Here is a 25,090-nt window from a genome sequence, read left to right on the forward strand (position 1 = left end):
GCAAATTATGTATTTGATAAAGGGTTAATATCCAGAATATATAAAAAGTTCCTGTAATTCAGCAACAAAAAATCAATTAATTTTATTTAAAAATGGACAAAGGACTTGAATAAACATTTCTTCAAAGATATACAGCCACCAAGTACATAAAAAGCTGTTCAACATTACTAATCATTAGCGAAATGCAAAGAAAGGCACAATGAGATACAACCTTTCACCCATTAGGATGGCTACTATTTAAAAAGCAAATAACAAATGTTGGAAAGGACATGGAGAAATTGCAATCCTCTCACACTGTGGGAATGTACAGTAGTGCAATTGCTATGGAAGATATTACAACAACTCCTCAAAAAGCTAAACACAGAATTACCGTATGACTCAGCACTTCCACTTCTGGGTATATACCAAAAGAATTGAAAGCAGGGTTTTGAAGAAATATTTGTGTACTGTGCTCATAGCAGCATTATTCATAATGGCAAAAAAGTGGAAGCAACTCGTTCATTGATGGGTGAGTAGATAAACAAAATGTGGTATATACAAGTAACAGAATATTATTCAGCCTTAAAAAAGAAGGGAATTCTGACACATGTGTCAACATGAATGAACCTTAAGGATATTATGCTTAATGAATTAAGCCAATCACAAAAAGGCAAATACTACATGATTCCACTTATGTGAAGTAACTAGAATGGTCAAATTCATAGAAACAGAGAGCAGAATGGTGGTCACCAGGGACTGGGGGAGGGGAAATGGGAGTTGTTTAATGGTACAGTGCTTCAGTCTGGAAGGTGAAAAGTTCTGGCTAAGGATGGTTGTGATGCCTGCACAACAGTGTTAATATATTTAATGCCACTAAACCATGTACTTTAAAATGGTTAAGATAAATTCAGGTAAATTTTATGTTATGTTTTTTTTTCCACAATAACAAAATTTTGAGACATACAAAAAAGTATAATGAGTAAGATGTAAGATATATCCTTCTAAAGCTCATGACAGAGAGTATGGATGAGAAAACAGAAAATTCCAATATGATAGAGTAAGAAGTTGTTAAGAGGGGATTTTTCCTAATGTTCTGGAATCATAGGCTAGGCACCACAGCCAAACATGAAAGGAACCAGAACTCACAGATCCTAAAGAAATCCATGAGGAGATGTCAGTTACTGGCACCGACACTATGCCATGGAGTTTATCAAGAGGTGTCAGAGCAACTCGCCTGGACCACATTTCACCCCACTCCTGTTGGGGAGAAGGAGGGGGAATATTCATCAGTTTTGTAAAGAGTGGGGGGTTTGTGGAGAGCAGCTCTTCCTTCCTCTCCAGGCCAGAAAGGGATGCTTGCCCTCCAGCAGGCTATCCGAAAGGGCATCAGGTATGTGCACTGGCAGTGCTTACAAGTGAAGGAATCCTGACTCCTGTATCCCAGCTGGGTACTTGCTGAGCTGAAAGACCCTTGGGTCCCCTCTGGAGCTGTCTGAGGAGCAGAGTTAGAGAAGGTTGTATCTGTATTCTCTAAAGTTTAGAGCATATGACCCGGTATGGATTGCTGCCTGCTTCTCATCCTGAGATTCTGAAGGTAGGAGGCTCCCTCAAGGCATCTGAGCCATCATCAGGGCTTGATGGCAATGTCATAATGGGTGTGCAGAACAAACATGAAGCAAATTCCTCCTCCTCCCAGTTCTCATAGGGTCTTGGAGGGTGAGGAAAAGGGCCCAGTGGTACCTATGGCTCCAGGTGAAGAACCGTAGAGCTTAGCTGAGAGGCAGAAGCAGATGGGCGGCCCAGACTCGACTAGGCCAAACAATGTCATGTCCAACTGAGAGGAAAGCTAGGGTGTGCAATGCTAGCAGGGTTGACAGCCAACATGGTTGCCCTACCAGGCAACCCCTTGGCAATGGAGGAGGCTGGGGTGAACATCCCCCAGAGAAAAAATGTTGCCGTCTACCTACATACAGACCACAATTTCAGCAGAGAGACAGAAGTAGATCAAAGCAGAGTGAGGGAAGGGACACATGGCCAGAGCCAGGCCAGACATCATTACTGTCCTTCTGACCAGAGCCAGGAGAAACCCCTTTCAGAACTTTCTGCTCTCTTTATCCTCCTCCTCTACCTTCTTCAGAGGAAATGCACCTTGGTGAGTGCAGAGGGGTGAGCAAAAAGCAGCCACTTACTCCCACAAGGCTCACCTCAGCCAGGGAACTGGAAGGGCTTTGGACCACATATGAGGCTAAATTTTTAAATGGGACCACGCTGAGTTTTAATAAGTAAATATGATTGGATTATTATGGGATTTAGAAAAAGTGCCATTAAAGGACCCATTTCCCAGTGAGAAGGGGTGTGAATGTTCAATACAGAGTATTTGAGGGCAGCCAGTGGTAAAAAATAAAATCATATGATGTCTCTACTTAGGGGAAGAATTTCCTTAGTCAACCAGTTAGTTATAGTAAGATAGCACCATGGGACTCAGAGGAGGGTTACTTAGGGTGCTTGGGGAGGCAGGATAGGCATTGTAGAGAAGACAGTGCTCAGCCTTAGGAGAGCCTGAAGTGTATGACTTAGGACTGTCTGGATGGGTCAGTCAAGGCCCCTCTTTTCCAATACCCAGTGTCTTGGATGTGGGGCCCCCTTGACATGAGAGTCGCACCCCTCATTCTTTCTCTCTGCGTGTGCCTTTACCACCCTAGTGCTGCCTATCCCAACCACACTACCCATGGTCCTTTAATCTTAAGTACTCAAATTCCCTCTATTGGCTCACTGCCACGTCCAGGAAACCAGGGTCACTCAGGCACCATAACACCTCTGTACCCTTTCTTCCAGCTCAAGCACCCTTCCTTAGTTATATTCATAAGTATGCTCAATGCTTGGAGCAGTAGAAGGGACCCTCTTGAAGTGTGTGTGCATCCTTTTAAGCTCTTGGATTATGCACACATACAATAAAATACAGCATCTTGTGATAAGCGAATAAATCACATGTTGGGATTGCACTACTACTACTACTTTGAGTAACTCATCTTTATGGAGAGCTTAATATGCCAGGTATGGTGCTAAGTATTTTCATTGTATCATCTCTTATTTCTCAGAATAGTTAACTCCCTAATGGAGACACCTACACAAATGATGGCAGATTTTTTTTATACATAACACATATCCTCTTTCTTAATTTAATGCCAAGTATTTGATTAACCACATTTTATTGATGAGGAAATTTAGATTTCATAATTGAATAATTTGACCAAAGATTATTCAGAATAATTAAATGACTTGTCTTTGATCACAAGGCATTAATGTAAGTACGACAGCATTTTGGCTGAAAGGAGGATGTCATTTATATTCGAATACTTAAATTCTACCATGTAAACCCCAAATTAACAGCATTAGTTGAAGAAGACTTTTCCACTTATCTGCATAACCTAAAATCCTACAAAATTTTCTAGAGTGTTCTCAGGGAAAGGAATTTGCAACCATTTGCATTGGTTTTGAATGAACATACAGGAGAAAGTACATGTAATATTCATCTTCTGCATTACTTTTATGATAATTTAAAGCATTGGCATGCACTAAACCTTTTCAGAAATGCCCTGACTAGGGAAGAAGCAACAGATAAAACACAGAGTTTACAAATTCCATTTTAATCATGATGTTCTAAAACTAAGAGTATGTTGTTTACTAGAATAACTGAAAGGAAAAACAGATCTTATTGTTATAATCTATCTTATACATAGGGAGTTTTAGAAAGTATCACACTCTTACACTTTTGGGCATTTTCATGTCTCACAATCAAGATTATCATGCCAATTAAACAAAATTGAGATTCAGAAAACCTGCCTTGCCTATTTTATAGTGTGGTTTGGGAAATAATGATACTAACAGTAGTTACAATCAACATTCATTGAGTGCTTACTATGTGCAATATGTATACCTTAAGTTCATTTGATAATCAAAAAATTACTGAGCTGGGTACTACTATTATTCTTATTTTGCAGATAAGAAAATTGAGGTTCCAAGAGGCTGATTTGAACTAAGTAAGCAATGGAGATAAGATTCAAACCCAGGCAAGCAGGCTCCTGAGCCCAGGTTCCTAAGTATTTTACCATAAAATATGAGAGTATATTAAAAAATAATCAATATTTTCCTCACCCATTCTCATCCAATCAGGGCATCAAGTATTTCAAATATTAGTTTAAACCCCTCTCTTTAACTATACCTGAAGGGGTTAAAAATTGCTGCAATCAAATATTACCTCATTGTAACTTGGCAACCATTAAATATGGGTTCCAGAGGCCCTCTGAAAAGTTAAAAGCATTGCACAAATATTAGTATTACTAATTTTATTGGCTTGAAATACCATTCTTTTTTAATAGTCCCTGAATAGATGATATTGATACTCCAAATTCAGAACTGAGTTTAGATTGTCCAAATATCATTCAGCATGAAGTTCTTTTGGAATGCCTTACATTATTTCCCCTAATCTTTCCAAAACTAAAAATCTTAGACTCTATGATGTCAGTCAGAGAGATGATGCTAGAGAGGGAGAAGAAAGGTTTTATAATTATTTTCACCAAAAACAATCATTCTCTGCCAAATCACCTACCATAATGAGGTCATTATGACTTTTGGCTTTTTCTTGAAATCAAATACATCCTCCAAGAATGAAGAGTCACCATTGATAATATAAAAAGGAATGTAACTAATCCCCTAAGACCATTTCCAAAGATGAGTTCCAACATTAAGGATATTCAGTGTTGGGATCAAAATGGCGTCAGCGTACAGCTGGCCTCAGTGAGTAAGTACATTGCAGTCAGCAGCATTCATCCGAAAGTGTTACATTCTGGCATTTTTTTAAATAAAATAATTCATAGTACTTAACATACATACCTCATATATTTGTCCCCAAATAGCCCCATTCTGCGTTAATAATTTAGAGTCATGCCACCTTCTTGTACAGAATTTCTTGGCAAACAATCAACAGTATGCTATACTCAGAGTCAGAGCAGCAGGCTGACCTGGTGAACTCCCACCCTACCCCCATTCTCCGACATTTAATATCCCAAGCTACAAGACAGCTAATGGTGCTTGTGTTAGAAACAGCCAGGACAAAGGTCAGCTGGTGAAGAATGTCCCTAGGACCCCACTTAGCCAGCTCTGTGCAGCTGATGCAGAGGGCGTGATGATGAGAAAGTCATACCGCAACTGTTTGAGCCCTGTTATCTGAGCCAATGTAAACACGAACCACAAATACTTCCCCTTCCTCCTCCAGGATCCAAATGTCAATTGCTTCCAGCTTCAAAGTTCTGACTCTCTTACCACACCTCCCTTTGATTCAAACTTGCTTGGAAAGAGAACAACATGCTTGACTCCATCTGTGTGGTAAAATTGAGTTTCTCTAGCTAAGTAATTAGGAGATACTAGGCGTGCCCCAAACCTGGATCCCTACAGTATAATGCACCCTAGAGAAAATTCTGGCTGTCTCTCAAACGACCACACAAACAACAGGTCAGCCTCTGAAAAGGCCATGCTTTAGGTGGGTGGAACCCAGGACTGATCAGACATGGGGCCCAATCAGGAGGGCTCAAGGACACCCAAAGATGCCATACTGCTGAAACTTAGGGTTACTCATCTAAGGACTTCGCTGGGAACTGTAACAGAGGGACAAACAAGGGTACCCAATTTTCCCTGCCCTGCTTCCCAGACCCACATTCTTTTGGTCAATAATAATAGGATAGCATTATATTTGTAATCCCTTTTCATTGGTAAACACATCCACAGAACTTTAGTTTAAAAGCAGTTGATCTAATGATTCATTAGAACAAGTTTTCCTAATGTTCAACCTCCTCTGAGTGCTTTTTTTTTTTTTTTTACATTGTTATGGGTGTTCTCAATTATTTTTGGCTCTCTTTTTGGCATGTAAAAACTTCTGTATCACTCCCTTTGCTACCAATGCTGTAATGCTTCAGTCCAGTGATCGAGTTTGTTTTCTGCCTAAGGTATCCCTTTTCCTACACTCCTCCACCAGATGTTGCTTTGTTCCTGGGCTTGGCCAGTGAGGACACCAATGAGACTTTTCAGGTGGGTGCTAAGTTTGGACGGTTCCTCCTGGCTTTTTAACAGCTTGTTAAAGTGGTAGTTATGGAGGAGGAGGAAAGGGGCCAGAGGGGGATGTGGCAGCAGAATCCTTTTAATTAACAATGTTGGTCTGACTCTTGACTCTTCTTGGTAGCACCTTCCAAGTGGAGACTGAATTCTTCACCTTGTCCGCTTCTCCTCCCCCACTGGAGTACAGCCTGTCTCCAAGCCCATCCTTCCTTCCACTGCTATAATTCTTGTTTCTGTAACAGGCTTTTTTTGTTGTTGTTGTTTCCAGCTCCCAGGCCATATTTTCATGATACATAATTCCCCTTGGGTTCACAGGTTGGAATTTGACCTCTGAATTCAGAGGGCTCTGGTTCCTGGCAAGTAAGAGAGTGCCTCTTATGAGAGCAACTTAGTGAGAACCAATGGTGCTCTGGCCGACCATTCCCAGAATCCCTGCCTATCTGTTTAACTCCTTGCAGACTCAGCTTTGCTCATTCAGAAGTGAGAAACTGCCTGACCACAGCCTACTTTTATATAATTCTTTCTTAGGAAAATGGAAAGTAGTGTGAGAGAAAGGGGTATAGGTTTTAGAGACTGATGGGCTGGGCTCCCAATTCTCTTTTAATCAGCCATATGCCTCCGGGAACATGGCCTCCATTTCCTCTTCTGTAAATTGGGACTAATCATAGCCTCTTTAAGAACTATTCTGGAAGGGCGCCTGGGTGGCTCAGTCTGTTAAGTGTCTGCCTTCATGTCAGATCATGATCCCAGGGTCCTGGGATCAAGCCCCATGTTGGGCTCCTTGCTCATCAGGAAGCCTGATTCTCCCTCTCTCCGCTGCTTCGGTCTCTGTCTCTCAAATAAATAAATAAAATATTCTTAAAAAAAGAACTATTTTGGAGAAAGAATGGGATGATGGATATAAGATATTGGACTTGTTTACTGTTCTTCAATGTTACATGCCTTTTTTCTACCTGTGGGTCATCCCACAAGCTTATCTTTGCCCAGAACATTCTTCACCTTGTTCCCAACTCAGAACCTACCTTTGTACTGGCTTTTACTCAACCTTCAGGCTTTAGTTTATGGATAGCTTTGCTGAAGAAGCCCTATCCTCCCGACATCACCAGACTAAGTCAACTATCCCTTTTTGTATTCCTAGAGTATTCTATGTATTTCCAAATTTTATTCAGATTTCCTTAATTTTTTACTTAGCTTTTTTTTCTGTGCCAGGATCTTATCTGGGGTACCACATTATATATGGTCATCATGTTTTCTTAGATTCCTTTGGACTGTTACAGTTTCTCAGACTTTCCTTTTTGTTCATGACTTTGACAGTTTTGAGGAGTATTGTTCAGGTATTTTATAAACTGTTCTTCAATCTGGGTGTGCCTGATATTTTAATCATGGCTAGACTGAGGTTATGGGTTTGGAGGAGGAATTCTCAACATTTCTTCTCAAGGGTACATGCTATCAACATGACTTACCACCATTGATGTTGACCCTTATCATCTGGCTGGGGTAGTCTGTCAACTTTCTTTAATGTAAAGTCATTTTCCCCCTTTCAATAGTTCACTGTTTGGAAGGAAGTAACCACATGCAGCCCACACTTAAGAAATGGGAAGTTATGCTCCACTGCCTCGAGAAATGAGTTTGTATATAAATTATTTGGAATTTTTTTTGGCACAGGAGATCTGTCTCTTCTCTTCCACTTACTAATTTATTCAATCATTTATTTATAACAGTATGAAATCCTGAATACTTAATTTTAGGCTATAGCCTATTTTGTTGCCCAAATTGTTCCAGTTTTGGCTCAAGAGAGCTCTTTCAGGTTGGATGCTCTGTTCCTTTGACATACCCCCATTCTACTGTTTGTGTGTGTATGAACACTTGATTATTTTCTGGCACTACTAGAGGCTCATTCTATATATTCCCTGCCTCAGGCCTAGCACCAGCCATCTCCCCAAAAAGCTGTAATTTCTCTTGTTGGAGAAGATATCGGAAACCATGATTTGCATGCTGAATGGGCTCATTGATGACAGAGCAAGGAAATATATGTATATTAACCCTCATACATACATATATCTATAAATATTTGTATATATATTCATCCATATCTATATTAAACTAAACAGGAGTTTGTTCTGATGCCTCCAACTTTAATTCAGTACCACATGGATCATTCTAGTATCCTCTCCTTTCTTGCTTCTCTTTACCTTCCATTCCAACAGTGAGAACCTGGCTTATACCAACTGCATTCATCTAATTAATTGTTCAGTTCCAGTATACATGTATAGTGGTTTCAGAGCTGTTAACCCACACCCTGTGGAAAATGACTTTACTAAACAGAGCACAGTGCTTATGTGCAGTTCTTTATGCTTTAGTCTCACAGTGTCCACTCACTTCTAAAGTTACTTAGGTCAGCATCACCGCCCCCCACAAACTTCCTTCAGTGGGGGTATTTTATACATTTATGGTACAATTAAAGTCTTTTGTCATAGCTCATATTCTATCCTGGGATCCCCTGACCCCCTCAATGGTTTTTAAATTTTGCATTTATTAAGGTTCACTGTTTGTACTGCAAAGTTCTATGGATTTTAACAAATGCAGAGTGTCATGTTCACCATTACAATATCACGTAGGATAGTTTCACTGTCCTAAAGAATCCTTTGTCCTTCAACTATTCAACCCTCCCCCTTCCCCAAAAGTCCCTGGCAACCACGGATGTTGTTTACCATCTCTATAGTTTTGTCTTTTCTAGAATCTCATATTAATGGAATCATATAGTATTAAGCATTTTCATGTCAGCTTCTTTCACTTAGCACTATGTGATTTTGTAATTGTTTTTAAAAGCTCATTATTGAGGGCCAACTAGGTGTCAGATAATGCTCTCAGCAGATTGACTATACATCACAGTTTGCCTGGGGTAGTGCCTGTTTACAACTGTTATCTTTGTATTCCATCCATCTTACTATTTTAGCACAAACACAATAAATTATACTGTCACCCTAGTTCTAGGTTGTGAGACTACATCAACAAACAAGACAAAGTCTCTTCCCTTACTGAACTAACATTCTAATGGGTAGGGAGAGATAATTTAAAAAAATAAGATAATTCCATATAACATTATGAAGGAAAAAAAGAAAACGTTAAAAGAATTAAACATTCTGGGGGAGTGTGGTCAGAGAAAAACTCCTTTGATAATGATGTAGTTGAGTCAAGGCCTTGCAAAGAGCTAGGCAAAGAACTCCCAGGCAGAGCGAACAGCAAATACAAGGGATTTAAGGCAGAACCAAAGCTGCCATTTTGAAAAATTGAAAAGAACTGGGAGAGAGAAGAACAAGATTAAGTTTGGTGAAATAATTCATGTTAAGAGGATTTGGACTTTTTTTAAAGGCACTGGGAAGTCATGAGGGATCTTAAGCAGGGAAATAACATGATATGATTTATATTCTAAAAAGATCACTTTGCCATGTGAAGAAGAGACTGGAGTGAGGCAGGTATGAAAGCACGTAGATCAGTGAGAATCTATTATTGTGGTTGGCTAAGTAGGAGATGATGCTGGCTTGGACTTCAGTGGTGGTAATGGGATTGGAGAAAATTACATGGATCCAAGATATAAATATGATATAATGACATGGATTGGATACTGAGGATAAGGAAAAGTGATGAAAGATTCCTAGACTGTTAGCCTAGTAACCGACTGGTAAAATCATTTACTGAGATAAGGGAATAATTTAGAAGGAACCGTTTAGTGGGCAACAGTTGATGGTCTGTTTGAGTTGTCTGTTACACATCCATGTAGTACTATTAAACAGGCATTATACCTATGAGTTTGGGGCTTAGAAGAAAATTTAAAGCTGAGGATTAATTTTGAGAATTCTCACTATACATTATTTAAAGCTATGGAACTGGATAAGACTTCATAAGGAGTGTGTTGATAGAAACGAAAACTCATGAATAAGCCTTGAGAATGCCAATATTTATCAGCAAAATTATAGAGAAGCAGCCAGAAAAATAGAAGGAAAACTAGGAATTTGTCTCATCAAAATTAAGAGAGAAAATTGATTTAAAAATATGGGTTGTCAATGTTTTTGAATGTTGTCAAGAAGCCAACTATAGTGAAAAGTCTCTTGGATTTGGCAACATAGAAGCTATGAGTGTCCTTGAAAGAAGCTGTGGACCTGTGGAGATAGAACACAGAGTGAAATGTGTTGAAGGTGAACTTGAAAAAGACCTAAGGATGATTCAGTTTGTTTAACTAAAAATTCCATGATAGTATAGTGCTATCCACTTCTAGGTTTGGGGTTTTGCTGTATCTCTAGTGCTTGCAAATACTTTTTTTTTTTTTTTTTTTTTTTTTTTTTTTTTTTGACAGAGAGAGAGAGACAGCCAGCGAGAGAGGGAACACAAGCAGGGGGAGTGGGAGAGGAAGAAGCAGGCTCATAGCGGAGGAGCCTGATGTGGGGCTCGATCCCATAACGCCGGGATCACGCCCTGAGCCGAAGGCAGAAGCTTAACCGCTGTGCCACCCAGGCGCCCCTGCAAATACTTTTTATTTAAATGGTTTCACATTCTTATGAGTTAACTATTAGAACCTGAAAAGAGCATCTATTTTAGTTATGTTACTCTTATTTTTCATTTGTTGCAATTTGGGTGGAAGAAAATTGGCGGTGCCCAAAATATCTTCATCTTTTTCATGCTCACCAGTGCTCCATTTTATGGAAGACTAGAAAACCATAGGTGTTGCTATTCTTTACATGGGAGCATTTCCAGTTTAAGAGGGAAGCTGGCTATTTAAAATAGTAAACTGAGAGCCAATAATCCTGATTTAAAATCCTAAATCATATCAGCAAAACCGAGAAGTAAAAAAGAAGGAATTTATCATATAAATCATATATAGTATAAATATAAATTTTAAAAAGTGGGACAAAACAAGAGATAAGATTTCACTCTTGACTTTAACAATTAAGAAAATATAGAATAAAAAGTACTTTGGGGTTGATTTTCAGTCTTTCTAAATGTTGCCAAGTGTTTCTTGGGCCAGGAGAAGAAGGAGAAAGCAAACAGAGTCTTAAGACCAAGAAAAGAACGAAGCCAGCCTGAAGCTATAACATCCCAAATTTAACTGCAGAGCAGGAGGGCTAGGGCACCAATATAACCATGGTTCTGGGGTGTCCAGGGACAGTTAATCAAGACCACTAAATGGAGAGTGAGCCCAAAGAAAAAGAAAAAAAGAGAAAAATATCTACCCATTCAAAATGAGCCTAAAAGTATAAATTCCAAAGAAAACAGAAGATGAGAAAAAAATCAATAAAATCAACAACCCAGAATATGAATTTATTATAGATGGAAACAAAGTAACAGAACAATCTGGAATAGACTTCAAAATAAGCATGTTTAGGGTCTTCAAAGACATAAATGAAGGATTAACATCCACAAATAAGAAAATTATGAAATATAAAAAGAACAAGTGGATATTTTTAATTCAACCATAAAATTGAAAAATATAGTTGTTGATCTAATAAACTCAATAGGAAGATGATCTCTTGACTAAAATAATTAAAGGGAGAGTTAGTGAATTGGAAGAAAGTGCTAAAATGTTTTCTCTAAAATACACATAGAAAAATAGAGTTACTTTAAGAAAGAGCTGTTAAAAAATGGGTAATATATTGAGAATTCTCAACTTCCATTAAAAAGCTGTTATGCAAGAATTTTTGGAAATCACACCTAAAGCACAAGCAACAGAGTAAAAATAAAAAAGGGTCTACAGCAATTGCACTACTGGGTATTTACCACAAAGATACAGATGTAGTGAAAAGAAGGGCCACATGCACCCCAATGTTCATAGCAGCAATATCCACAATAGCCAAACTGTGGAAGGAGCTGAGATGCCCTTCAACAGATGAATGGATAAAGAAGATGTGGTCCATATATATGATGGAATATTACTCAGCCATCAGAAAGGATGAATACCCACCATTTGCATCGACATGGAATGGAACTGGAGGAGATTATGCTAAGTGAAATAAGTCAAGCAGAGAAAGACAATTATCATATGGTTTCTTTTATATGTGGAACATAAGGAATAGCATGGAGGACATTAGGAGAAGGAAGAGAAAAATGAAGTGTGGGGAATCAGAAGGGGAGATGAACCATGAAAGACTATGGACCCTGGGGAAAAAAACTGAGGGTCTTAGAGGGGAGGGGGTGGTAGGGGGATGGGTTATACTGGTGCTGGGTATCAAGGAGGGCACGTATTGCATGGAGCACTGGGTGTTATATGCAAACAATGAATCATGGAATACTACATCAAAAACTAGTGATGTACTGTATGATGACTAATATAACATAATAAAATTTTTAAAAAGGTGCGGGTCTACATCAAACTGAAAATCTTCTGCACACAAAGGAGACCATCAACAAAGTAAAAAGACAATCCATGGAATTGGAAAAAATATTTGTAAGCCATACCTCTGATATGGGGTTAATACCCAAAATATATAAAGAACATATACAACTCAATAGCAAAAACCCATATAATCCAATTAAATACTGGGCAAAGGACTTGAATAGACATTTTCCCAAAGAAGATATATGAAAGTCCAACGGGTACCTGAAAAGATGCTTAAGATCACTAGTCATTGGAGGTAATGAAAAGTAAAACCACAATGAAATATCATCTCACAAATGTCAGAATGTCCACCAAAAAGATAAGAAATAACAAATGGTGGCATGGATATGGAGAAAGGGAAACTCTCATGCACTGTTGAGGGGATTGTAAATTGTCACAGGCAATATGGAAAGCAGTATGGAAGTTTCTCAAAGTTAAAAATACAACTAGCATATGTTCCAGCAATTCCACCTTTGGGAATCCAGAAGAAATCCAAACTAAAACACTAAACACAGAAGAAACTAAAACACTAACTTGAAAAGATATTTGCACTCCCATGTTCATAGCAGCATTGTTTACAATAGCTAAGACTTGGAAACAACCTAAGTGTCCACTAATGGATGAATGGATAAAGGAGTTGTATAGGGACAGTTATATATAATGGAATATATATATGGAATATTTATATATATAATGGAATATTATTCAACCATAAAAAATGAGAAAATCTTACCATATGTGATAACATGGATGAATCTTAAAGTCATTATGCTAAGTGAAATATGTCAGAAAAAGAAATATAAATACTATATGACCTGACTTATATGTGGAATCTAAAAGCAAACAAACAAAAACACCAAACTCATCAAAAAAAGAGATCAAATTTGTGTTTACCAGGGGCAGATGGCTGGGGGAGGGGAAATTGGAGGAAGGTGATCAAAAGGTACAAACTTCCAGTAATAAGATAAATAAATACTGGGGATATTATGTACAACATGATGGCTGTAGTTAACACTGTCATATGAAATATAGGAAAGCTGTTAAGAGAATAGATCCTAAGAGTACTCATCACAAAGAATTTTTTTCTTTTCTTTTTATTGTATCTATGAAATGATGGATGTTAATTGTGGTAATCATTTCACAATAATGTAAATCAAACCATCATACTGTACACCTTAAACTTATGCAGTGATGTATGTCGATTATTTTTAGTAAACAGGAAAAAAATAAAAAATCAAAGTGGAAAAACTGGGTCACATAAAAAAACTTCTAGAAAAAAAGTACAGGTAAGTGTCTTTCTGGCTTTGTGCTAAGGTAGGAGTTCTTAAATAATACACTAAAATTACCAACTTTAAAAAGAAAAGATTGATAGATTCAACTACATTAAAACTGTTAAAACTGCTTAAAAAAAGACACTTTAAAAAGTGAAAAATCAAATACAAACTGATAGAAAATACTCGTGTTGCCAACAAAATATTCAAATTGAGACTATATTTTAAAATTACTATAAGTTGATAAGAGAGAAACAAACAACTCGATTGGGAACAAAAAAAAAAGAGTTTCTGAATTCTGTAGAGGAGGAAATCATAAAGCTAATAAAAAAGTGAAGAGGTGTCCAACTCCATTAGTCATGAGGAAAATTCAAATTAAGACAAAATGAGAGTCCATCTCTTCCTGATTGGATTTGTAAAAGTTAAAGAAATCTGATTATATTGAGTTTTGGCAAGAACATGTGTCAATTTCATCCCCATGTGTAATTGTTGGGGGTGTAAACTGATACATTTATATTAAAAATCAATTTGACATTATAGTGTAAAATTGAACACCCTTATACCTCACAACTCAGCAATTCCACTCCTAGATATATATTCAAGGGAAACTTTAGTACATGCATCTCAAGAGACATACAAAATGTCATAGCTGCACTATCCATATATAAAAAAAGGGAAACACCATAAATGTCTATTGACAGGGAAAAGTTAAATAATAAATTCATGCAATGGAATACTTTATAGCAGAGAAAATGACCTGTTTGAATCTTAATATATTGTGTGAAAAAAACAAGTACCAGAGGGGCATTTGGGTGGCTCAGTTGGTTAGGCGACTGCCTTAGGCTCAGGTCATGATCTCTGGGTCCTGGGATCGAGCCCTGCATCAGGCTTAACAGGGAGCCTGCTTCTCTTTCTCTCCCTCTGCAGCTCCCCCTGCTTGTGCTCTCTCTCCCTCTCAAATGAATGAATAAAATCTTTTTTAAAAAGCCCCAGGGAACTATATATAGTAAGATACCCTTTTTATGAAGTCCAAAATTAAGCTAGATCAAATAATAATGTACTGTAGAGGCATAGGCAGATGATGATAGAGATAGATAGATAGATAGATAGATAGATAGATAGATGACAGATTATAGGTATATCGGTGATAAAACATTTTTTAAAGCAAAGAAGAGATAAACATGAAATTCATGTTTGGATTACTTCAGGAAGGGAAGGAGACAGGGAGATGGGATCAGAAAAGACCCCATTAAAAGATGTATGTTTTTGGTAGTAGTTTAATTTTTCTTAAGGGATCATTAAATACTAGATATTAAGTACTATATGTCCATATCAATATATAGCTATATATTTATTTCTATGTAAATATTAATATACTGATATATATGTATAGAGAGACATACAGAGATAGATAAATTATGATAGATAGATAGATATAGATAGATAGCACTTAATATTCATGAACCATGGATTATGATCACTCCAAATTGGTATACCATAAGTCCAAGGAAGACCAAAAAAAGAGTAAAAAGTGACCAGAGAAAAATGACATGTTACCTAGAAAAGAATATTAGACTGACAACAAACCACTCACCAGGAACAATAGATTCTGAAAAACGAGGGTTAAGGAGAACTAATAGTTCATCTTATTCAATACCCATTTAAGTTAGAATTTAAAAGTGAGGATGAAATAAGACTTTTCTAGACATACAGAACCTAAAATTGCTTTTCATCTTCCAACTCACATTGAAGGCACCATTAAAAAGTGATCAATGACCCTAGCAAAAAGGAGTGTTGTAAGAAACATCGGTGAGCCCAGATACTGATAAAATATGCTTATAAATCTAGTAAAATAATTGACTTAAAGTAATTAATTTTGGTGTATTTTTAAAGGCAAACCTAAAACTGCAGACAGCGATAATGAAGATGGTGGGAGAGTTGTGTTAATGGATAATCCTAGCAATCTGAGAAGCTTCCGGCCAAGGACTCCTGTAGAGTTTTCATCAGAAAACAAAGAGTGCATATATACTTGAAAGAGTAACTACTAAGAGACTAAAAATAAAAATTATAATTTCTAAACCAGAAGGAGTTGGAGTGAGGAGAAGGGAATATATAATGATCAAAAAAGGGTCATAAATTAAAATTAGTAATGTATAAAAGGGCTATAACTGTACATATCATAGTGCTTTTAAAAAATCATGGGAACATTATGAACAATTTTATGCCAATAAATTTTGAAGTTTAGAGAAATGGATAGTTATCTAGAAAAATCTAAACTCTCAAAACTATCTCAAGAAAAAAGTAAAAACCTGTCAATATACTTCAAAGTTATTTAATTGGTAAAATGTTTCTTCCTACATATAAAGAAATTACAGTCTAAATGGTTCTATGGCCTAGTTTTTCTAGACTTTCAAGGAATAGCTGTTCCCTATCTTGCATAAATAGTTATAGTAGGTGGGGAAAAGTTATCCAACTCATTTTAAAGGGTAAATATAAGATTGACCAAAACTGGACAAAAACAAAGCAAGAAAATAAAATATAATCTCATTTATGAACATAAATACACAAATTTTGAACTACTAGCGAATTAAATCCAAATATATATTATTTCAAGAATGCAAAGAAATTTCAATAACAGAAAATCCACGTTAAGTAATACTAATTCTGCTATATTAATTAATGGATTAAAAATAAGAACACAAAAGAAAGAAAATAATGAAATAAGAAAGGAAAAGAAGGGGGGGAAAGTAAGGAAAGCCATATGATCATCACAGTAAATAAAAAGGCATCTAACAAAACTCAAAAGCATTCATGATTTGAGATAGAAACAAAAATAAAACTACCAGTTTTTAAACTAAGAATAGAAGGAAACTTCCTTTACCCTGATAAAAGACAACTATTCAAAACCTAAAGCAAATATTATTCTCATTAAAGTCAAGAGCAAGACAATGATTTTCAATATCAATTCTACAGTTAATATTATCCTAGAGATCCTAACAAATACAACAAGACAAGAAAAAAACAGAAGTTTAATAATTGCAATGGAAGATACATCACTGACATTATTTCTAGAAAATAAATTTTTTGACGGAATATCTAATCTGCAGACAAACTAATGAAACTGATAAAGATTCAGCAAGAATGCTGGATATAAAATATACAAAATTCACAACAGACGGGGTAACAGCACTGGCAAGTATTGCTGGATTCCTCTTATGAATACATATGCAGCAGAATCTAGAAAATCAATGAATCATAGTTAACATTAAAAAAAAAACCTGCTAGAAGCTCCAGTTGTGTGATTGGGTTCCTGGTAGTATAGGAATATAGGCACTTAACATGAAAAGAGATCTGGGTATAGTTTGGACCATGGAAAGTTTTCTTAGTGTGACTTTTCTCCCCCCAGGGTTAGTCTCTTTACTTCTGCAAGGCAGCACGTCATGTATGATATCATACATAACAACAAATACAGCAACAACAGGAAAGCACCTAGCAATGAGGTGAGAGATTAAAATCAAGCTAGTGTGTCAACCTGTTTGGAACAGAGTACTGCTAAAAACTAGGGCTTGTACATTAGATCTCCAGAACTTATTTATCCTGCATAACTGAAACTTTGACCCTGTGACCAACACCACCCCATTTCCCCAGCTCCCTAGCTCTCTCCAACCACCATTCTATTCTCTGCTTTTATGAGTTCGTCTTTTGTAGGTTCCACATATAAGTGAAATCATGCAGTATTTGTCTTTCTGTATCTGGCTCATTTCACTTAACATAATGTCTTCCAGATTCATTCATGTTGTCATGAATGGAAGGATTTCTTTCTTTTCTAGGTCTGAGTACTATCCACTGAAATTGCTGAGAGTTGATCATAAGTGTTCTCACCACCATGCTCCCCCCAAAATCATAACTATGTGAGATGACGGATATGTTAATTAATTTGATTGCGGAACCATTTCACATTTTGTCTATCAAAACACTACATGGTACCCCTTAAATATATGCAATTTTTATTTGTCAATTATACTTCAAGAAAGCTGGAAAACAAAAATAAATACAACTAGGGTTTGTGCCTGAGTGTTCTTACCCCAGTGATACCAATCCACATCTCAATAGGTAGGTGATTGCAGTTCCTGAAGGGGAGCCAGGCAAAGATAGAGACATCAGAGCTCAAGCATTTTCTCATCAGGGGGAGTACAAGCTGGAACCTGAACCTCCAGGAGACTGCAAGTGTTTTAGATACAATAACAAGACATTTTTAGAACTTTTATAAAAAGTAACACCACCTGAACAAGGTAAGCCAGACAAAGAAAGTGGTGGAACAGAGAGAGCAATAATTTAAAATAAATGTATTATTATTGATGAGATGTGTGGGGGGGGGGGCATGTTCAAAACACCAAAGAGGAATGTAAAAGAAGGACAGGTTTAACACTGAAAGAGGTAGAAGTCATAAAGAAAATGCTTCTGGATATATTAGGTGTGAAAAATAAAATGGATAGAGTTTAACTGATAGCTTGAATGGCAACATGTAATCATTTTAAGATCATATTAAAGAACTCTCCCAAAAGACACAAAGAATGTATTAAGAAAACAAAAAATATGAAATATATTTAGAAATGCGAGAAGGAAAAAAAACACAGTTCAGAGGACATATATAATTGTGGATTTTCCATATTTTAAAAAATATAACCTTCAAGTTAAAAAGAAATGCAGAGTAAATATAAAAACACCCCACACTAAGCATCTACATCTTAAATTAGAAAATTTTAAAGCATCAAAATCAAAGAAATATTTCCAAATCTTCCAGAACAAAGAAGCAGCTCACCTACAGAGGAACAAGAAACAGTTTGACATCAGTTTTCTTAACTGTAGCACCAACGGCATATGGCAATGGGGAGATATTTTCAAAATTTGAAAGAAATTATTTTAAAGCCTAGAATTTTATGTCCACAGAAATCATCATTTAAATATGAGTGTGTAATAAAAAGGCTTGCTAAAATACCTTTTTGGAAACACTCTTATGGAAAGTATTTCAGTAGGAAAAAATAAGTTAAGGAAGATAGTATAATACAATATAAATATAATATGAATTTACCAAAATAGATTTATCATATATCTATTACAATCCAGAACTAAAATTCTAGATAATACCAACAAAATGAAGAGAACATGTTATAAGGAAAGAAAGAAAAGAATTATAAACAATTTTTACTTATGAGCATAGATGCACAAATTCTAAAGAAAATATTAGCTAACTAAACCCAAGAGTTTGCATCTTGATCAAAAGAGTTTATCTGAAGAAGTAAGAATGGTTTCACATCAGAAAAATCTATCAGTGTAATTCAGTGCAGTAAAAGTAGATGCAGAGAATGTACTTTATAAGATTAAATTAAAATATTTGTTTATGATATTTTTAAAAACCTCTTAAAGAATTGAGAATAAAAGGGAGCTTCCTTAACTTGACAAAGATTTTATGCTAAAACCCTAAAGCATATATCAAACTCAGTGGAGAATCTTAGGAACACAATCCCTTTAAGATTGAAGTAAAATAAGCATTTTCTCCATCACTACTACTTTTTAACATATCATTGAATGTAAAAGGTCAAATATTAAGAAGGGAAAAATTGAAACTATCATTATTTGCCAATGATATGATCATTTAGAGATCTCATCAAACTCAACACCCAAAAAACAAATAATCCAGTCAAGAAATGGGCAGAAAGACATGAACAGACATTTCTCCAAAGAAGACATACAAATGGACAACAGACACATGAAAAAATGCTCCACACCACTCGGCATCAGGGAAATACAAATCAAAACGACAATGAGCTACCACTTCACACTGGTCAGAGTGGCTAAAACTAACATCTCAGGAAACAACAGATGTTGGCAAGGATGTGGAGAAAGGGGAACCTTCTTACGCTGTTGGTGAGAATGCAAACTGGTACAGCTACTCTGAAAAACAGTATGGATGTTCCTCAAAGAGTTAAAAACAGAGATACCCTGTGACCCAGCAATTGCACTACTAAATATTTACCTAAAGGATAGAAACATAGTGATTTGAAGGGGCACATGCACTCTAGTGCTTATAGCAGCAATGCCCACAATAGCCAAACTATGGAAAGANATATATATATTATAAAAATAAAAAAATATTTAAAAATATATAAAATATATGTAAAAATGTGTGTGTATATACATATACATATATATATACAAATATATATACAAATAAAATGTGGAATATTATTCAGCCATAAAAAACAATGAAATCTTGCCATTTGCAATGACATGGATGGAACTAGAAGATATTATGCTAAGCGAAATAAGTCAGAGAAAGACAAATATATGATTTCATCTGTATGTGGAATTTAAGAAACAAATATTGTATCATTCACAATAACAACAGGTTTTATTAAGTATCTGGGATGCACACAACTTTTAGAGAGAAAATTTTACAACTCACAGGCTATAATGGAAGATTTGAATAAAACAGACTTACCATGCCCATGGATGAGATAGCATCTCATGATATAAAGATTTTAATCTCGAGCAAATCAGTCTAAATTTTCAATGCAAGCCCAATTACAATTCCAGCAGGACTTTTTTTTAAGAAACTCAACAGATTTATTTAAAAATTTATGTGGAAGAGGGGTGCCTGGGTGGCTTAGTTAGTTAAAACATCCAACTGTTGATTTAGGCTCAGGTCATGATCTCAGGGTTGTGAGAATAAGTCCTGCATCAGGCTTTGCATTGGATGTGGAGCCTGCTGGAGATTCTCTCTCACCCTCTCTCTTTGCCCCTCTCCTCCTGCTTGCATGTATGTGTCTTCTCTCTCTCTCTAAAAAATAATAATATATAATAAAATAAAAATTCATATGGAAGAATGAAAGTTCTTGAATAGATAAATCAATTTTGGGGAAAAAAAAGAGATTTTTTTTTCCAGGAGAGAGGTTATTCATTATCCTAGGAGTGCTTCCCTGACAGGGAGCATTCACAGAGATGCCCCTCCAGGAACAAAAGAGCAGGCTGGCACCATTTCCCTCCCCTACTCCTCAACATAAACACAGAGCCATCTGAGGGAAATAGTTCAGCATGGACACTGGTTGCCTAACTTGCTTACACAATGCCCCACCCCTCTGTGATTTGTTAAGACTGCCCTTCTCAGACAAGTTTGCCTCAGTCCCAGCATGGAGGGGCCTCTCCCTCAGAAGACCAGCACAAACCCCTGCCCACACAATGTCTCCCAACTAGAGAGTTCTGCAGGGCCTCAGTTCTGGTGGAGCTGGTGTCGGGTCTCATTTTGCAAGCCACCAGAGCACACCTAGTTAAAACTCACCACATTCAGGCCAGAGACCAAATACTGCCCACAGGAGGCAAGTTGCAGACAACAAACCTGAAGGATAGAGCAGCCAAAACCCAATAGCAGAGTGCATGCAGCACACACTGGAGATGCTCCCCAAAGCACCAGACCCTAGGGATTCCATGACCTCTTCTTCATAGAGTCATTACTTTCAGGAGAGGAGACATACCTGGCTTTTCTAAGACACAGAGGAAGGCAGAGACTTAGACAAAATGCCCAGCTGGAGTAATTTATTCCAAGTGAAAGAACTAGATAAGGCCATGGCCAGAGATCTAAGTGAAACAGATATAAGTAAAATGCCTGATGGAGATTCTAAAGCAGCAATCATAAGGAAACTCATTGGGCTTGAGAAAAGAATAAAAGGCATCAGTGCGACCCTTACCACAGAAATAGAACAGCTAAAAAAGAATCAATCAGAGATGAAGAATGCAATAAACAAGATTGGAAACAGGCTTGATGCAATGAATGACAGTCTGGAAATAGTAGAAGAATGAATTAGTGACCTAGAAGACAAATACTAGAAAAAATGAAGCTGAATAAAAGAGAAAAAGAAGAATTATGGGACACGAGACTAGGCTTAGGGAACTCAGTAACTTCATCAAATGTAATAACATTAGTGTTATAGGAGTCCAGAAGAAGAGGAGAGGGAAAAGGGGGCAGAAAATTTATTTCAAAAAATAATAGCAGAAAACTTCTCTAATCTGGGAAGGAAACAGACATTCAGATCCAGGAGGCACAAAATCAACAAAAGTAGGCCAACATCAAGACATATTGTAATCAAATTTGCAAAATATAGTGATTAAGAAAAAAAACTTAAAAGCAGCAAGACCAAAAAAAAAAAAAAAGAGTCCTTAACTTGTCCTTAATTTAACAAGGGAAAACCCATAAGGCTACCTGGAGATTTCTCAAGAGAAACTTGGCACGCCAAAAGGGAGTGGCATGATATATTCAAAGTGCTGAATGGGAAAAACCTGCAGCCAAGAATATTCTATTCAGCAAGGCTACCATTCAGAATAGAAGGAGAGATAAAAAGGTCCCCAAACAAAAACTAAAGGAGTTCATGACCACTAAACCAGCTCTGCAACAAATATTAAAGGGGACCCCCTTTGAGTGTAAAGGAGAGACCAAAAATGACAAAGACAAGAAAGGATCAGAGAAAATCTCCAGAAACAATGACAAAACAAGTAATGAAATAGCAATAAATACATGTCTATCAATAATTACTTTGTATGTAAATGGACTAAACACTTCAATCAAAAGACATACGGTGTAAGAATCGGTCAAAACAAAACAAAACAAACAAAACAAGACCCATCTGTATACTGTGTACGAGAGACTCATTTAGATCAGATTGAAAGTGAGGTGATAGAGAAATGTTTATCACACAAAGGGATGTCAAAAGAAAGTCAGAGTAGCAATACTTACATCGGACAAACTAGACTTTTTTGTTCTCGTATTGTATTTATCCTGCTTTAGTATCAGTGTAGTACCAGCCTCATGGAATGATTTTGAATGAATAGAGAGATCTATTCTATTATTTGTAAGATTTGATAAAGATTATCATTAATTACTTTTTTTAATGTTTGTAGAATTCACCAATGAAACTGTGTAGTCTTGGGTTTTTCTGTGATGGGAGATTTTTGATTCTTAATTGATTTTCCTTCCTGTTACTGGTCTAAAAAGATTTCCTACTTCTTGGATTCAAGACTCATGATTCAATCTTGGTAACTTGTGCTTTTTTAGGAATTTTCTTTTTTTTTCTAAGTTATCTGATTTGTTGATATATAATTGTTTATAGTAATCTGTTATCACACTATTTCTGTGGTTAGCCATTGTATTATTTTCTCTTCCATTTCTCATTTTAGTTTTTGACTCTTCTCTCCTTTTTTCTTAGTTAATATAGTTAAAGCATTGCCAATTTTGTTTATTTCTTTTGGAAAAACTGCTCAATAGTTTCAATGTTATGCTACTGCTTATGCTGGTCTCTATTTTATTTATTTCTAATTTTTCTTTGCTATTTCCTCCTCTACTAAATTTCACCTGAGTTTCTTCTTTTCCTAGTTCCTTGTGGTGTAATGTTAAGTTTATTTGAAACTTTTTTCTTAATACAAGCATTTATATCATAAATTTCACTCTAACATCTGCTTTTGCTGCATCCCATAGATTTTGGAATATTGTGTTTTCTTTTTCTTTTGTTTTGAGATATATCATGAGTTGCCATTTGATTTCTTATTTGGCCCATTGTTTGTGCAGTAATGTGTTGTTTAATATATGCATATTAAATATTTAATATTTACATTGTAGATTTTCCAGCTTTGTTTGTTGATGTTTAGTTCTGTATCATTGTGTTTAGTTCTGTATCATTGTGTTTAGTTCTGTATCATTGTGTTTAGTTCTGTATCATTGTGGTCAGAAAATATGCTTCATATGATTTCAATCTTCTTCAATTTGTAATATTTGTTATGTCTCTTTTTATGTGATTTAACAAGGGGTTCTTCTGTGTGTACTTGAAGAAAATATGTGTTCTATTTTTTTTGGATGGAATACTTTATATATATCCTTTAGAACCCTGTATTCTGAATTACGCTTCAGGTAAAAAAATACTCTTGTTGAAAAAAAATAATTTTAACCTAGGGTACTCATTTTTTTTTAATTTTTTAATTTTTTTAAAATTTAAAATCAATTAATTAACATATAGTGTATTATTAGTTTCAGGGTAGAGTTTAGTGATTCATCAGTTACATATAACACCCAGCGTTCATTACACTAAATGCCCTCCTTAATGCCTATCACCCAGTTACCCCATTCCCCCACCTACCTCCCCTTCGGCAACCCTCAGTTTATTTCCTAGAGTTAAGAGTCTCTTACGGTTTGCTTCCCTCTCTGATTTCATCTTACTTTATTTTTCCTTCCCTTCCCCTATGTTCATCTGTTTTTTTGTTTTTGTTTTTTTTTTTTAAAGATTTTATTTATTTATTTGACAGAGATAGAGACAGCCAGCGAGAGAGGGAACACAAGCAGGGGGAGTGGGAGAAAAAGAAGCAGGCTCATAGCAGAGGAGCCCGATGTGGGGCTCGATCCCGTAATGCCGGGATCACGCCCCGAGCCAAAGGCAGATGCCTAACCGCTATGCCACCCAGGCGCCCCTCATCTGTTTTGTTTCTTAAAGTCCACATAGATCCTGGAGTTAAGATGGTGGAGGAGTAGGAGACCCTTTTTTTCAGACAGTCCCCTGAGTAGAGCTGGATAGGTACCAGACCAGCCTGAACATCCACGGAATCAGCCTGAGATGCAGGAAGATACATTTGGATCTCTACAAATGAACGTCTCCAGCACTGAGTATTGAGGTAGGAAGCGGGGAGCCGTGAAACCTCGCACAGATATAGGAAGGTAAACGGAAGGGGGAGGGAGCCGCCGCGTTCGGGCGCCAGGAAGCGGTAGCCACCTGCACAGGGGAGCGGGCAGACTTGCAGACCAGACCAGCACCCGCTAGAGAGCAGACTGAGACCCTGAGCTGGGGAACGCAGGAGACCAGACTGAGGGCCAGAGCTTCGGAGCTTCGGAGCGCAGCGCGTGGGGCAGCTGGCGGCTGGTGGTATTAGAAACACAAAGGACAGAGATGCACTGGCCCTGGAAGTGAGGGCTGGGACGCCGGGTGTGGGGCATACATCCCAGGACACTGCAGGGTTGAGCAGCACCAACAGTAACAGAGTTAAAGTGGCCAGAACATCAGTGGAGAATTGTCCGCTATCCCTATGTTCTGAGACAGAGGCTGAGATTTGGCCACTGCGGCTCTGACTCTCAAGAAGAGGCACAGCAGACCACCAGGGAAAGCCGCCAGAGAACAAAAGCCTGGAAATACTGGTTCATAGTGTGCCCATCCCCATCCCCCCTCGCAGGGGACACGGAGACTCTACCCAATCAGGGTTGCCTGAGTATCGGCATGGCAGGCCCCTCCCCTAGAAGGCAGACTGAAAAATCAAGAAGCCCACATCC

The sequence above is a fragment of the Ailuropoda melanoleuca genome, chromosome 5, assembly GCF_002007445.2.
Source record: "Ailuropoda melanoleuca isolate Jingjing chromosome 5, ASM200744v2, whole genome shotgun sequence".
In the NCBI taxonomy this organism is placed as follows: Eukaryota; Metazoa; Chordata; class Mammalia; order Carnivora; family Ursidae; genus Ailuropoda; species Ailuropoda melanoleuca.